This window comes from Polistes fuscatus, unplaced genomic scaffold, assembly GCF_010416935.1.
Source record: "Polistes fuscatus isolate 324 unplaced genomic scaffold, CU_Pfus_HIC Scaffold1, whole genome shotgun sequence".
NCBI lineage: Eukaryota > Metazoa > Arthropoda > Insecta > Hymenoptera > Vespidae > Polistes > Polistes fuscatus.
This window is the reverse complement of record NW_025112997.1, coordinates 18,628,314-18,644,366: the sequence shown is the minus strand read 5'-3', so window position 1 is coordinate 18,644,366 and position 16,053 is coordinate 18,628,314. Positions and strand designations below refer to the sequence as shown.

The window sequence follows — 16,053 nt, the reverse complement described above, 5'->3', positions numbered from 1 at the left end:
CCCCCTCCTCCCTCCCTCCCTCCACCCTATACCCTATACCCTTACCAGCGCGTATTTAATTTGTAAAAGTATTTCGTAATTCGCGTAGCTAAAGGCTCGTCGGTTACTTTCGACTCGGCCCTCGCGAACCCTCGAAAACGAAAGCGTTCTCTGCAGAAACGAAATCACCTGTATAACGGGTGACTTCAACGTAACACTTCTTCCTTGGAAGGGGGGAGGCTGGGGAGAGGGAAGATTAGGAAGGCAACGATCACGCGATCATTCACTTTACGATCGATTTATTATCGCAAACGTTGCTGAGAAACATTTGTTTATTCGTTTAATCAAATATTTGTTATCCGATTGAAAAATATTCATCGAAAAGTTAAACGCAATCCTTTATTCGCGTTTACGATTAACCACGAATGATCTGATTTAATTCGAATCAACACGACACCACCCGGTTACGTACACGTAATCGTTATAAATATAACGATAAAATATTATTCATAAAAATCTGAAATATATCCGTACACCCGTTGGCGAAGGTACTACTACCTTAACTCCTTCGACGAGTTACCTTTTTCTCGCTTTTACGTCGAACAATGTACAATGCTGGAAGAGGCGGTGAGGTTAAGAGGAGGAGGTAGATAGGTAGGTAGGTAGGTAGGTAGGTAGGTAGTAGCTAGAGGAGGATGTGGGTGGTAAGCGTGTGCTCCATCGTAATAAAAAATATCGGACTGTGTGTTGCTCGGTAAAAACCAATAAAGGTTAGCAGGCATGCTCGTCCGTGCAGCCGGCGGTTGCGGTGAAGGCGAGCGGGTGGGTGGTGCGTTCACGTATACACACACACACATATATATATATGTATACACGTACAGTATATCGCGTAAGTATATATATAGTATACATTGAAAAGGCAGGGGCCTGCTGAGTTCTTGCTAAAACAAACCCTCGAGAGGAAAAGAGTGGTCGGTAGAAGAGAGCACGCGCCCGAGTGAGAGAAAGAGAGAGAGAAAGAGAAAGAGATGGGGAGAAAAGAGAGAAAGGGGTGGCTCAGGACTGGCGTTGGTGAGCTATAGAGAAGTGGTAAAGAGGGAATTTGCAAGGGAAAACCTCGAGACCACCACCCTATCTCGGTGTCAGAGGGCCGCACCAGTACGCCAAGTTTATTTCGGTGTAGAAACAGACGCGTCGCGATATTAACGACTTCCCCGATATTTTTGATCGTTCAACTATAAACTTGAAGATTTTACTTTTCCTTCGATAGAATTTCTATAAGACAATGTTTTATCTATAGATTAGAAAATAATTCATTTTTCTCGAGTGAGAGATTCGATTTAATGTTTCTTTTGTGTTTTAACAATTCGTATATTTTTTCGCTAAATTTCTATTTGTTATATGATCGTATAAAATTGTGTCTACTTATTTTATCTGTGCGTGTATATATATATATATATAAGATTGTAATTTAAAGTTGGTACATTTGCAGTAGAGAGGCTAATTAATAGTCGCGAAGAAAGATCAAGAGAGCCCCGTCTCGTTGATTTTCGGCTTGCGCTATCGGAAGCCAACGGGCATGAAAATTGTTGGCCGGAATTTCCTCGGTCAAGAGCCGATAACGACCGTAAAATATTTAGGGAAACATGCGGAGCCCCGGCACGTTTTCCTACTACAGGAAAGGATGCTGCCCGTTATTTCTCCACCTCCTCAACCTCGTTCCATCGCATGCTGTTCTCCAGGCAGGCATCTATCTGTTTCTCTCTCTCTCCCACTCTCTTCGTTCTTTGCCACGCGATGTTTCTGGCGGCTGAATAAAGAGGGAAGAGATAGTAGGAAGGGATGGGGCTGGGGAGGGCTGAGGAAAAAAGAAAAAAAAAAAGAGAGAGAGAAGAAAAGAAAAAGAGATCGACTGCTTTTGCGATACGCGTCTGCCGCGAATCCCCGAGCGCAGATTAAGTCTGCTCCCCCTTAAATATTCATCCCCTTGGAAAACTTGATAAAAATAAGGAAAAAGGCTGCTCCGTCTCGAGACCGACCCGTTCTTTTGCCCTTTTTTATATTCGCCGTCGAAACACTCTATGGGTATTTGAGGTGTGTCATCTAGGTGGTGGTGGTGGTGGTGCTCTTCGACCGCTGCAACACGTGGACCAACAGTTTTCTTTTTTTTTTTATCTCATTCTTCCATTCCTTGAAATGTATAACAATCCGATGGAAATAGTACTCTTGAAGGATAAATTTAAGAAAAATTTGTGTATTTTGACAAATTTTATAATACTTTACTGTCCCCGTTGAGTTCCACGTCTACGGAAAAGGAAAAGAAAAAAAAATCAAAGTGTGCGATAAAATTAACGAAGCTTGGCTTAATATCGAGATCCTTTAACCGATTCTAAGCCTCTTAAGTGTTTCCAAGCTTCTTAAGCCGGACAAAGAGACGTTTTCCTTTTTTTTTCTCCTTGCTGCTCGGAGAGAAGAGGTCCTTCTATGGAGGTCCTTCTTCTCGAGGGTGCCACGAGAGATGCCCCTGATAATTGAATCAAACGATTTATTCTCCCGATTAAAAATGATAGAGCGGCTAAGGAGGTTTCCGGTTACAAAGCTGCTTTTTCCCTTCCCCCGGCTTTCGGTGCTCACTCTCTCTCTCTCTTTTTGCTCTACCGAAAGAGAGAGAAAGAGCAAAAAAAAAAGCGTGCAAATAGTATAAGAAGGGGTTCTCACGAACGAAAGGGGCGATTGCGATGTAAAGTATGCCGGAGGATGATGAAACGCGATCTCAAGGACGATTTCGAAGGTACTCCTTTCGTCGAGTTTTCTTCGTCGAACGATAGGAAACTTTTGTTACTTGTAAATACATCTTTTCTCGTTCGCATAACTCGCCAAAAAAGTTTCTACATATGTATATATATATACATATTATTTTGTTAAATAAAATAGAAGAAAAAAGAAGAAAAAAAAAAATGAAGAAAAAAGAAAGAAACGCGAAGAGGGTGAAAGAGAATAACTTTGAAATTACTCACGAAGACGGCAGTGGACGCGTGTGGTTTATAGTAGGAAATCGAATTGAAATGTGCTCGTCACTTCTTCCTTCGTTCGAATCGTTCGAAACGGAAACGCGGGCTACCCCAACCGACAAACGGATGGCAGATTGATTTCGTCGGTAGGATGCCTATCTCTCTCTCTCTCTGCTCCTTGTTCGTTTTACTTCGAACGAGGGGCGGGTGGGCGGGGGGTGGAGAGGGAGAGGGACGCGCGTTCGATTTCATCTTAGGTTATTAATAATATCTAGAGCTTAGTAGAGTATTCCGAGTTGGTAGAAGTGGGCGAAGAAGACTTCGAGATTCGGGGAAGCGTAAGAGGAAATGGAAGGTCTCTCTTCATTTCTGTATCACCCGAACGAAACGAACGAACGAACGAACGAAAGACCGAACGAACGAACGAACGAACGAACGAACGAACTGGCTGGTTGCAGGGCTGTGGGGGGGCCACAGATGGAAATACCCGATTTATATGCAAATTCCATATTTGTCGTTGCGAAAGGTGGCAGCCTCCGAGCATCCTCCTCCTCCTCCTCCTCCTTCTCATCCTTCTCCTCCTCTTCCACCTCCACCTCTTCTCATTCCGGCCGTTCGTAGGCGAAAGAACTTGCAGGGCAGATTCGTGCGTCCGCCGCCCTTTTTAAAAAAGGGCCGCCACCGTCTACCTCCCGAGTAAATGTCTTTCAAATATGGCAAAGGAAAACATTAACGCGCGTTACGTGTCTCCTCGGAAGGTAGTAACCTCTCATATACAAATAAGTAATGAAACGAGAAGTTTTGAATTCGCGTCAAGAATTCTACTGTGCTCGATAAAGAGAGAAAGAGAGAGAGAGAGAGAGGACTTTCTTAATCAAAGTTCTTTTGATTGGTTGAAAAAAAGAAGAAAAAAAAAGAAAGAAGAAGAAGAAGAGAAAAAAAAATGGTCACTAAAGTCCCGATTGGATGGGCCGAGCCGTCACCACCGTCATTACTCTCTCTTTTATCCGCGGGCCTTGTTGGTTACTAATAGCAACTGCCATCTATAAAATCTCGTTAACGTCAGAATATGGATTTTCTTTCAAGGGTGCATGAGGCAGCAAATTATCGAGCGTCCTTTCTTCTACCCTCGTGGCTCCGTGATATCGTTAATAAACTCGACGCCCATCTACTCCCACCCGCCCTCCTCCCCGACATCTCTCCCCCGTCTAATCACACCCGCGTTTCACCTCCTTTCCCTTTTTACTTTTTTCTTTCTTCTTCCTACTTCTTCTTCTTCTTCTTCTTCTTTTCGTTTTCCCTTTTTTTTTCTTCTTTATCGTTAACCTCCTCCTCCTCCTCCACCTCCTCCACCTCCTCATCGCAGCATCCATGCGACACCTGCATATTTGATGCGCCATGTAAACGGCCAACCTCCACTGAATAAACACGCGCCTCCTCATGCATTATTAATCCATGAACGGAAGATTAAAAATCAGGCTGAGATAGTCGAGTCGAGCCGGAGATGGCTTGCTTGGTCCAAGTTCCTTGAAGAAAAGAGAAAGGTGTCCGTGAACATAAAAAGGAAAAGCAGCAACGAGGTAAAGCTACGACGTTAGCTCACAACGCTGCTTTTTCTTTTGATGCGAGTAAAAAGAAGAGGGACGAGGGGAGGAGGAGGAGGGAGGAGGAGGGGGGATTACGTACGTACAGGGAATGCGTGGGAAAAAAAATCGCGGGTGGATTTTTTTTGTTTTCTTTTCTTTTTTTTTTTTTCCAAAGTTGAAGAATTAAAATTCTTCCGCATCGACGAACTCTCCTCTCTCTCCTCTCTCTCTCTCTCTCTCTCGGCAAAGCAGACGGCAGAAACGGCGTGGTTCGACTTTTGTATTCTTTGGAAGAAACCCGCGAGAAGAATTTCTTCGAGATAAGCGATTCGTGGAAAAGAGGTGGAGGTTGAGAGGAGAGGAGAGGAGAGGGTGGAAGCTTTTGGAGTCGCGTAGCCAAGGTGCTCCAAAGAGAAAAAGGAGAGAGAGAGAGAGAGAGAGAAAGTCGAGAGGGAATGAGAAAAAGGGCACCGTCGGGACATTGCGGGAAAAATGATTATACGAAGTTGAAAAAACTTTGCTACGAATGAGAGAGAGGGAAAGAGGAAAAGAGTGTGAGAAAATGTGAGAGAGTGAGAGAGAGAGAGAGAGAGAGAACGAAATGTCACGAATACGCAGCCATTTATCGTCGCGCTTCAGCTTGAAGTCGTAGGGTTAACGGCTGAGCACCGTGTTCCTTTTTCTTTAAGCAAACTTTTCGCATAATTTTTGAAGGCGAAAGGGACGAACTGATTTTTTTCCAAAATTCACCGACAGTTAAAATATTAATGATATGTCTCCTCTTTAAATCTATAATATTCTTATTAACGCATACAAAGAAATGAGAATAAAAAATGTGAAAATAATTGTTACAAGATTAAATTGCTGTAATATATTTTTCTTTTTATATATATATATATAATGTCTTATTTATTGTGCAGGTTATGGGTAGATAATAGGTAGAATTGTTTCTCTGTAATAACAAAGATTTTATTTTATTTTGAACAAAATAATAATGTAGCAACTTAGACTAATTATTTATCCTACCTGTAATAACAAAGAAACAACATTCAATGCTAATATCCACACCGTTGTTTCTTGATTAATTTTCTTACATATATTCTTAATTTCTATATCTTTTCACTCCTGCTTTCTTTGTAGCACTAACGCCACCTGTTTTATTCCCTAACCTATTTACGCGCTAAATTCAATATAGCTCAAACTACTGTCCTTACATATATATATATATATAGTTTATTAGAGAAAAGTTTTGACATATTTATATTCGATCGAAAGTATAGATCTATAATATGCATGGGGTGGGGAAAGGGAGGGAGAAGCAATTTCCTCTCTACCGAATTTTCTCAACAACGCGTTCTTTTGCCGCAAGAGAAACGAAGACTAATTCCATGACATTTTTCAAGTAAAGTTATCGCGGTAATCTCAATCTCGTACGTTCGCGTTCTACTCTCGCATCTTCTTCTCATGTATTCCTAAGGGATTACTAGGATCCGTTAAGCTTAGTCGTCTTATGTCTTACGACAGGTTACATCTGTTCTCGCGAAATCGAATGCGTTGAAAAGAAGCAAGCAAGCAAGCAAGCAATCGCGAGGAAAAGTGATCGGTTTATTTATATTTCTACCAATCATCAGATTTCTCTTTACGCCTATTTTCTTTCCTCCCGTACTTTTTATCTTTTTTCCTTTCCTTTCCTTTTTTTTTTTCTTTTTCCCTTTCATCGTTCATCCGTCCTTTTAAGAAAGTCAAAATGGGAACAGCGGGACGAGACAAGGTGATAAATTATCGCGTGTCAACGGTTCGACTTGCATTCATTTGTATGGCGTTAGCACACTGTCGCGACGTCATTCCTCATTTTCTTCTTCAACGTGCGATACATCTTTCTTCTTTGAAAAGGAAAGAAGGAAAGAGACGACCGTTAGACGAAATCACGCGTTAACTTCCGATCGTAAGCAAACGTAACTATCTCGTTCTATCTTTTTCCCTTTGAGGGACTATTATAAAGTCCTCGTTTTGATTCGATGGATTCGAGTCCAATTCGAATTCGTCGTTTTACGTTATAGCTGCTTTTCTAATCGATCCAAATAGTTAAAACTTTCTAAGGAAATTAACTATCGTCGTCGTAGTTAAGGTACGATTCGTAGCTTCGCTTTAAATCGTACAACAGGAAATGCGAAAGCGTAAATTGCAATTCGAGCGAATACGAAGGTCGAATATATGACACTCGAGAGAGAGAGAGGAGGAGGAGGAGGAGGAGAAGGAAGAGGGTTCTCCTTCCTCTCTCTTACCTTACTCCAACAGCTAAAATAACTCTCGAAAAGGCGAAGAATAAGGGACGCGGAGTATTTAGAAATCGAGGTATACTGGGTAACCCTCACAGTGCCGGACGGTGGTCTCGTCGGAGATAATAGGACCTCGGAAAGTTTTCGAGTTTGCAACTTTCTCCTCTCAACGCAATCTCTCCCAGCCTCTTTTTTCTTTTTCCTCTTTTTTTTTTGTTCTGTTTCCTGCCTCTGTTCTTCTTCTTCTTCTTCTTCTTCTTTTTCTTCTTCTTTCCTCCGTAACGCAGGACGACGAGAAATCCAGGAGGACCGTTTCCATCTCCTTGCCAAACCTCTATCTTCTCTTTCCCCCTAGTCTTTTACTTATATACACCACGTATCTTTCTCGCACCAGTAGGGTGAATACAAACGTGGCTGGGCAAACCACGATCGGCAAGCTTTTTTCCCCCTTTACGTCTCTGTTGCATAGTAAACGACGGTAAACACTAACTAGAAGATATACGACTGCGAATACTGTTGCTAGAGTGAGAGAGATTTGTGATCGCATTCGATAACTCGTTTCTTCGAGCGAGAGTTGCTGCTGCTGCTGCTACTACTACTACTACTACTACTACTACGGCCCTTAAGGCAGCCCACTGCTTTCAGGTGAAGATTACGTTTTGACGTCTGATAGATTCATGGTTATAGGAATCAGAGTGGTTCCTATTACATCAGAAAACCGAAGTCAGATGCCGATAGCCTCGGGTGAATCAACGTAAATCAACTCTACCACCGACTACTTTGACATACTGTTTTTCTTCTATACGAATACGGATATATATTTTCTTTTTTTTTTTTTCGTTATTCTTTCGATAACTTCGGATTGGAATTTTTGATTCGTGTTCGATCGAGAATATTCGAGTGATATTCATTCAAATACACTTCCCTTACCGAAATTATTTTCCCTTTCGATTCTTTCTTTTTGTTTTTTTTTCTGTTTTTTTGAAGTTATACTTCTTTTGGCGCGTTGGGAAAAATGTAATGGGGAGTAATTTTGTTCCGAGCGTCTGGAAAAACGACACCATGAAGTTTGTCGGTATTGACGACGCACGGCAAAGCGATTTCAAGTATACGGCATGAAGTTGTCTTCTATTCTTCTTCCCCCCTTTTTTCTCAAGCGGGTCACCCATCCAAATACTAATCGTACTCAGCGCCGCTTTACTTAAATGATCGAAGCGAGAACTAATGCTGTAACCGCGCCATGGCTGTTGACGCGTGAAGTAATTCGATATATCTCTCTTATATTTAGTGTGGACTGATATCTATATTTTAATATTTTATTTTTTTTATTCTTTCTTATATATATATAATAATATATTTTCTTTTTAAGTTATTTTTTTTCTTTGAAGTTTTTTTTTTGAAGTTATTTTTGAGGTTATTGAGGTTATGTTCGTTTTGGTACGGCAAAGAAGTATAACTTCTTACGTGCGTACATAAGTACACACACCAGTGTTTTTTTCTTTTAAGTTATTTCTTTTCTTTGAAGTTTTTTTTTGAAGTTATTTTTGAGATTATTGAGGTTATGTTCGTTTTGGTACGGCAAAGAAGTATAACTTCTTACGTGCGTACATAAGTACACACCCCAGTTTTTTTTTTCTTATTTTCTTTATGTAAAAACTATTATTGGTAACGATCGATTTTGTTGTTGGGATTTACGTTAAAGTAAATAGCAATACGTTGATCAGTCGACGAGGATAAAAGCATTGGCGTCCAAGGCGACGAGACCAGAGAAACCAAGACAAAGTATAATGGGGGGAAGGAAGGTTCAAAGAAAGCAACGGATACGAGACCGGAGAGAGTTGAATCCTATTCCATTATCCCACAATGCAAGATGGGAAAAAGGTCACTTTTCCGTCGATCTTTCCTTTTTTTGCACTTCTCCTACTCTCACATTGGCAAGACTAGTAGTCGCGGTGATGTATTTAACTTTTAGAGTATCGTATACTGCGAATGTTTTTCTTCTTCTTGCAACTTCTATCAAAGAAACATGTTATTTACTTTCTTTCTTTGTTTATCATTAAAAAGAAACATTTAAAAATATTTATTCGTTATTTTCAAATGAATTCAAGCTTTACGAGAAACTCACTTATGTCTTATAAAACAATTATAAATTTAATTAATTGTGTATAATCGAAAGATCGAGATTATCATACGTCATCGATCAATGGGATGCGTTTGCGACGATGCTAAATCAATTTTTCACGCACACTCACACATACACAGAAAAGAGAAAAAAAAACAACTTTCATTCGCAGTTTCTTCGCATCGGTAAAAATTTCTTTCCGTGAAACGCCGTTACGTTCTCTCGTATTTTGTTTGACGTTGACGAAGTAGATCGGTTAAAGGGAATGGGAAACGCCGCTAATGTCGCGACCGAGTGTCATCGTGCACCCTTCAAAAGCATCAAGACTTCGAAGGAAACGAGTAAGAAGAGGAAAGACTGTGTGTGTGTTACATGTATCTGTGTGTATATGTGTATCTATGTGTGTAAAGGATAGGTAGCGGAAGGGTGGTACGAACACCGGCAAATATATCGTCGCTGCTCGGGAAAACCTTGGGTAAGGAACGGAAGGTTGATGGCTCGAGGACAGGTTGGTTATCTTTTGCCTGTAGGTGCAACGTGGTAACCGGCATTAGATGAGGAGACGAGCTTACAACCTACAAGAAAGACAACCTTCTATCTCGAAAGTGTTCTTAGGTGAATCTCGTCTTTCCTTTCGAGACACAAACGCTCGCCCGATAAGAACTTTGCGTAATCCTTACTTAGAATAAGAGTGGGGAAAGAAAAAGAAAAACTCAGCTTCAATTTTATGAACAAGTTAACTCACCTCAATACAATATTGTAAATTATCGCAAACATCTTTTTTTATACGATTATAATCAGAATCTAAAATAACGTTTGGGATATTAAACGTGAATAAAACAATGTGAAAAAGTTCATCATTATTATAAGATTTTCTTATTTGAGAAAAGGAAAATCCTGATGCAGGTCTCGGACAAAGAACGACTCGAATTCGTTTGTTTTGTTGTCCCAAAGGGTGGGCAAGATCGGTTAACAGAGCCAGGGACTCCCCGGACTATATTCTTCCCCTCAAATACGAAACCAATCGCAACACCTAGGATGGCCGAAAGGAACGATTCAGTGGCAATAATAGGAGTTGGAGAGGAGAGTTCGGTCGGATGGCAGGGTAAAGAAGTGGAATGGGAAACGGATGATAGTCGGTACGGTCCAAGAATCGACGTAGGAGGAGTGAGAGGGTGGGTGGGAGGTTAGAGGTATAGACTAGGATAGTCGTTGAAGGAAGAAGGACGAACATCGTTCTGGCCTCACCGGGACATCCTTCCTTTTATTGGCCATAAAAGCAATAATGCGATGCCATACGATACGCGTGCCGACGCTGAAGTACGACAAAACGATACAAATGCGTGGATCCTGGTCCTTTCCTTCCTTCCTTCCTTCCTTCCTTCCTTCCTTCCTGTCCTCCTACTCTTCTTTCATCTTTCCTCTCTCCGTCCACTTCACCAGTGTCCCTCTTCGCGGCAAGTATATATATCTTTTTTTATCTTTTTCCATTATACAATAAAGATCTAACTTGATTTCACAATATACCACAGATTTTTATTACCTTGTCGCTTCTAGAACGATTCTAATTTAACCAGAAATATATCGAAAAAGTCAACTTTTCGTCCTACTAAATTAACTTCGAGTAGTACTAGAATTCAGCTATCTTGGTTATATTCTTTATTGACCCTTACCAACGTCGTTTGTCGCCGTACGTTAACTGGCAATATCTGAGAGTGGAAAATAGCACGAGAACGTTCTTTTCAAATTTTCTCTCTCTCTCTTTCTTTCTATCTATCTTTTGGGAACGAAGCGAGAGAAGGGTGAAGAAATTAAGAATGCCGGCTGAAACGATAATCGTTCCGGGGTTCGTTCTCGGCGACTTGCGAGGAAGCTCATTTCGTGCCGTTTAAAAAACTCATGAAGCCGAAACAAAGGATGAGGCGCGAGGGCACCCCCGAGTGCACGTCGCTTTGGCATTAAACTGCTCTCCAAGAGGAGGATGGGAGTGCCGTAAAGAAAAAAAAAGAAAGAAGAAAAAAATAGTAGAGGGTCGAAAGAGGAAGAAGAAGAAGAAGAAGGAGAAGAAAAAAAAACACGAGATGAGGAAGAGCATCCTGATGACGTCTCAATTCCCTCCTAGTCGACGATTTAAAAAAGCCGAGGGAAAAGATCCTTATCGGAGATCCTTTCGTCTCGGTCATCCTAATTCAGTTACATCCATCCCTTTAGGATGGAGCTTATTTACGAGTGCAACATTGACTAAACCAACTTTCTCCTTGCTTATTCATTCTTATCGAATATATATTTTAATCTCAATTAAAAAGCAACATTTATATGTATCATTAGAATTAACACAATTATTTGAAACGTCTGTGTGTTATATTATTAAATTTAAATAAAAAAGAAATAAATAAACACAAATGTGTTAAAAATTTGAAAATAATCGTAGCAAGATATTTTAATCATTTGAATCATATTTATTAATAAAATGAAATAATCGTGTTCCACATCGACGAAACACCAATTCTTTTCGGTTACTCGAAGCTCGTGTTAGATTTCACACGAACGTCTTTGTGTTAAGACGTTACCCTACTCGAAGACATCTCAATGTCCAAAGGGCCGGTAAACAGAGAAGAGGACACTTTGAGCTGAGATTACAAGCCGCTTGAATCCTCTTTTCCTTGCCCTTCAGTTCCACCTTTTTTTTCTCCACCTTAGCAGACCTCTTCACGTATCGTGCACCACCACCCTTTTAAGACACGTGTTCTTCTAGACGGTATGCCAGTATTCGAGAGACCCGTTACTTTCTTATACCCTTTTCCTTGACTCCCTTTCCCTTTTCCCTTCCTATCTATCGTTGTTCTCTTCGTTTCCACGTTTTCAACTCACGGCAAAACATCGTCATATAAGCATCAGTAAACTAAGACCAGCTCGTATCTTTTATACGCGGTAGGGTGAAACTCGTCGTATACATTTAAAACGGGAATACGATTACATACCTCCTACCATCAAATCGAGGGGAAAGAAATTTTTCTTTTGCTTCTGGATTTATCGACGGAAATGTCTACCATTACTGCGAAATCTTAGAAGACTTAAAAGAAACGGAAAAGACGAGACGACGTATAAAAACTCTTCGTCTCAAAACTATATAAATAAGTATATACATACATACGTAGATTATACATATATGTGTATATCATTTTTTTTATTTCTTTTTCTATGTACCGTGTTTTGTGTTATCGAGATTTTTCTAATTCTATCGATTATATATTTCATATTTAATTATCGAGTTATAATAAAAATAAATAAAAAAAATATATTTATATAAATTATATATTCGATAAAATAATTATCGAATTATAATTCATATTTATTATTCGAGATCCATGGTAACTTTTGTATACGGTTTTTTTGATCTTAAATACAGATTTAATTTTGAAGAATATATTATACGTAATAGTTATATTATTTAAATGGTTTATACATAAATTATTGTCGTTCTTTTCGCCTTGTAGGTACATTTTTCCAGCAACATCTTTTCTTCTAAGCTTCTTCTATCCTATTTCTAGCACGTGCTCTCCCTAGCATCTATTACACGCGTATCTATTTTAATCTGTTTTCCTATTATTATCTACCTCTGTAACAATATCTGCAAACTATGCTCTGCTACTACACCGATGAAGGGTGCTCGAGCAAATAGTTTGTTAAAGTGAATAGATAGTAATGCACATATATTTAACTTGCAATAAAACATTGATAAAAAGGTTATCTAGTTACTATATTAATCTATGATATAAAAAATAATGTTACGTATATATATAATATCAAAGCATAAACGATGAATAACGTTAAAGTAATTTGTTTTTGTATAAAATCTGTGAAAAAAATTAGGGGAGTATGAATGTGCAAACGACAGGGTTTTCTTAGATGATAGGAAATCTTAGATGCAAATTCTGCAAGGTTGCTTCAAAATTATGTGAAAGTTGTTAATTAAAATATAAACGTATAAATAAATTATAGATTTATTAAAAAATAACAAAAAAAGAATATCTCCCCCGCGCGTAGCATTCATACGCGATTAAATAAATTAAATAAATTCTATTCGTTACGAATATTATTTACGTTATAGATATGTAACCGTTTAAAAATTAAATAAACAACATTTAATTAAAAAACTTTCACAGAAGACAACGTGCCAGTCTAACAGTGGATTTCGAAGGAGACGGTGCTTTTAGATAACAATATAAATTTCCTTCGATTAATTAATAATTATTTAAGATATATCCACTACTCTAATGCACTATACTTATATTTAGAATTGATTAGACACATATATATTAGATTAAACAATACATACCTATTAATATACGTTGATATTCTGTCAGACGAAAATTTTATCCTCGAAGTCGTCACTGCGCAGGAACGTTAATTAAAAATATACATTAATTTAAATAATCTTAAATATTAGTATAATATATTAAAAATATTCGATATACTTTAATTGATTGTTAATTAATCGAAAAAAATGTATACGCGTTAAAACAATCTGAAATATAATTAGAGTGTATTAGAATATTAAAATAATTGTTAATTAATCGAAAAAAATGTATACGCGTTGAAATAATCTGAAATATAATTAGAGTGTATTAGAATATTAAAATAATTGTTAATTAATCGAAAAAAAATATGTATTGTAATTTAGAAGCACTGAGTATACGTTCGGAGTACCTTCCTCTTCGAAATCCACCGTTGAAATGAATCATTGCCCTCTGTGAAAATACTTTTGTTAAATGTTGTTTATATGACTTTCCGAACGTTACGCATGTGTAGAAAGAGAATAACACTCGCAATAAATACGATTTCCTTATTTGGAAGTCATATAAACAACATTGAATAAACGTACTTTCGTAGAGGATAAACGAGTCAGTTTATTGTTTGATTTCGAAGAGGATGGTGCGTTGAACTCGTACTCCGTGCTTTTAAACAACATTACACATTGTTTTCGATTAATTAATAATTATTTAAGGTACGTCACATCCCCACTCTTTTTTCTTTCGTTAACAAACGTATCTTGCAATAATTATCGATGTATATATGTCATGCATACACACACACACACAAACGAGTCAGTTTATTGTTTGATTTCGAAGAGGATGGTGCTTCGAGCTTGTACTCCGTGCTTTTAAACAATATTACACATTGTTTTCGATTAATTAATAATTATTTAAGGTACGTCACATCCCCACTCTTTTTTCTTTCATTAACAAACGTATCTTGCAATAATTATCGATGTATATATGTCATGCATACACACACACACACAAACGAGTCAGTTTATTGTTTGATTTCGAAGAGGATGGTGCGTCGAGCTTGTACTCCGTGCTTTTAAACAATATTACACATTGTTTTCGATTAATTAATAATTATTTAAGGTACGTCACATCCCCACTCTTTTTTCTTTCGTTAACAAAAGTATCTTGCAATAATTATCGATGTATATATGTCATGCATACACACACACACAAACGAGTCAGTTTATTGTTTGATTTCGAAGAGGATGGTGCGTCGAGCTTGTTCTCCGTGCTTTTAAACAATATTACACATTGTTTTCGATTAATTAACAATTATTTAAGGTACGTCACATCCCCACTCTTTTTTCTTTCATTAACAAAAGTATCTTGCAATAATTATCGATGTATATATGTCATGCATACACACACACACACATACACATTAATACTAGATCTTTTCATAGTTTTATTCAACTGTTGATCGACTGTGAATTTTATTTAAATATATCTCTCTCTCCTTATCTTTAATTTTAATCATTTAATTACTCTGTTATTAAATTATAGGAAAAACAAAAAGTATAATAATGTAAAAGAACAAATATTTAGCATACATTACTTATACATAACGATGTCAGAATAACGATTTCTAGGATAGATAAACTTTTCTATCGTGATTCAACGACGCCTATAAAACGTACAATGATGCGAAAAATTGCGAGTTCTCGGTTTTACGAGTAACACTTTGTGTAATTTTTGGTCGTGATAATGACATAAAATGCCATCGCGGTTTACGAGCGATTATCATCTTGAAATCTTTTTCTAGAACAATGTATATATATATATCCCTAAAGAAGCTAAGATTTGGTGGTTGGAAAGTTCGACTGGAATTTAAAAAGGAATCGTGACACCGTCGTAAACCGACTAAATCGTCTCGTTTTCTTTCCTTTTCTTTTCCTCTTTATTCTATTTTCTTGCTCTTACAATAACAAAAAGAGGAATGAGAGGGAGAGAGAAAGAGATAGAATTCTTTAATCACATTGTTATTAACTATCCAACAAATGAAACTTTTCACACAAACCCTTTTTCATTTCTTAAACCTTATTCTTTCTTTTTTCATTCACAAACGTAAACAACTTTATTATCGTCGAACTTTGAATCTATATATATTATCGATTATTAATCCTAATAAAAATAAAGACAATAATTATATCGAGCGAGAAAATTTCCTTTCATACCTCATGTGCTAGCTATAATTTATTTCACCCATGAATATCCGAAAAGGCGCCCTGAGTTTCCTCCTTGAAGACGAAGCCGTTGTCTTTTAGTGCGAGTAGGCGTCACATGACCGGAACATTAAGACATTGTTCGCGATGATTTATAAGACGATTTGCATTCAGGCCCAGACCTCGTATATCAAATGTACACTACGAGTTAAACCTTACACCAATGTCTTTCCGATTCATTGCTTTTATGAATAGCCTTTAAAAATTTCATTGTTTACAGCAGGAACTTCGCGGAAGAATCAGAACAATCATTTCTTTCTTTCTTTCATCTATTTCATTTTTGTCGAAACTTTCTTTGGATAACACTTTCATTGACTTTAATCGAATCAATTCAAATGTATAACTGTAAAAAAGAAAGAAAGAAAAACTATTCTCGTAACATTGTTTTCTACGAAAGTAATCTAACGAATCTCGAATCTTCGAGAGAATATAATTTCAAGAGTGTAGCAACGTGCTGAGACAAATTTTTGAAAGGAAGTAAAAAAAATGATATTTAAAACAGTAGGAGTGCATTTCAAAC

The 16,053-nt window shown here is 37.9% G+C and overlaps 1 protein-coding gene and 1 long non-coding RNA gene across 5 annotated transcripts in view; one reads left to right on the top strand and one right to left on the bottom strand.

Annotated features, from left to right (window-relative positions):
• LOC122522498 overlaps nucleotides 1–16,053 on the top strand; it is a 261,578-nt gene that overhangs the window by 181,976 nt on the left and 63,549 nt on the right. The gene's annotated exons all lie outside the window — the stretch shown is intronic.
• Nucleotides 5,454–5,671, bottom strand: LOC122522549. Its single transcript, XR_006305095.1, has 2 exons — nucleotides 5,603–5,671; nucleotides 5,454–5,528 (listed from the first exon to the last, which is right to left on the bottom strand). It is a non-coding gene; the product is annotated as an uncharacterized LOC122522549 (long non-coding RNA).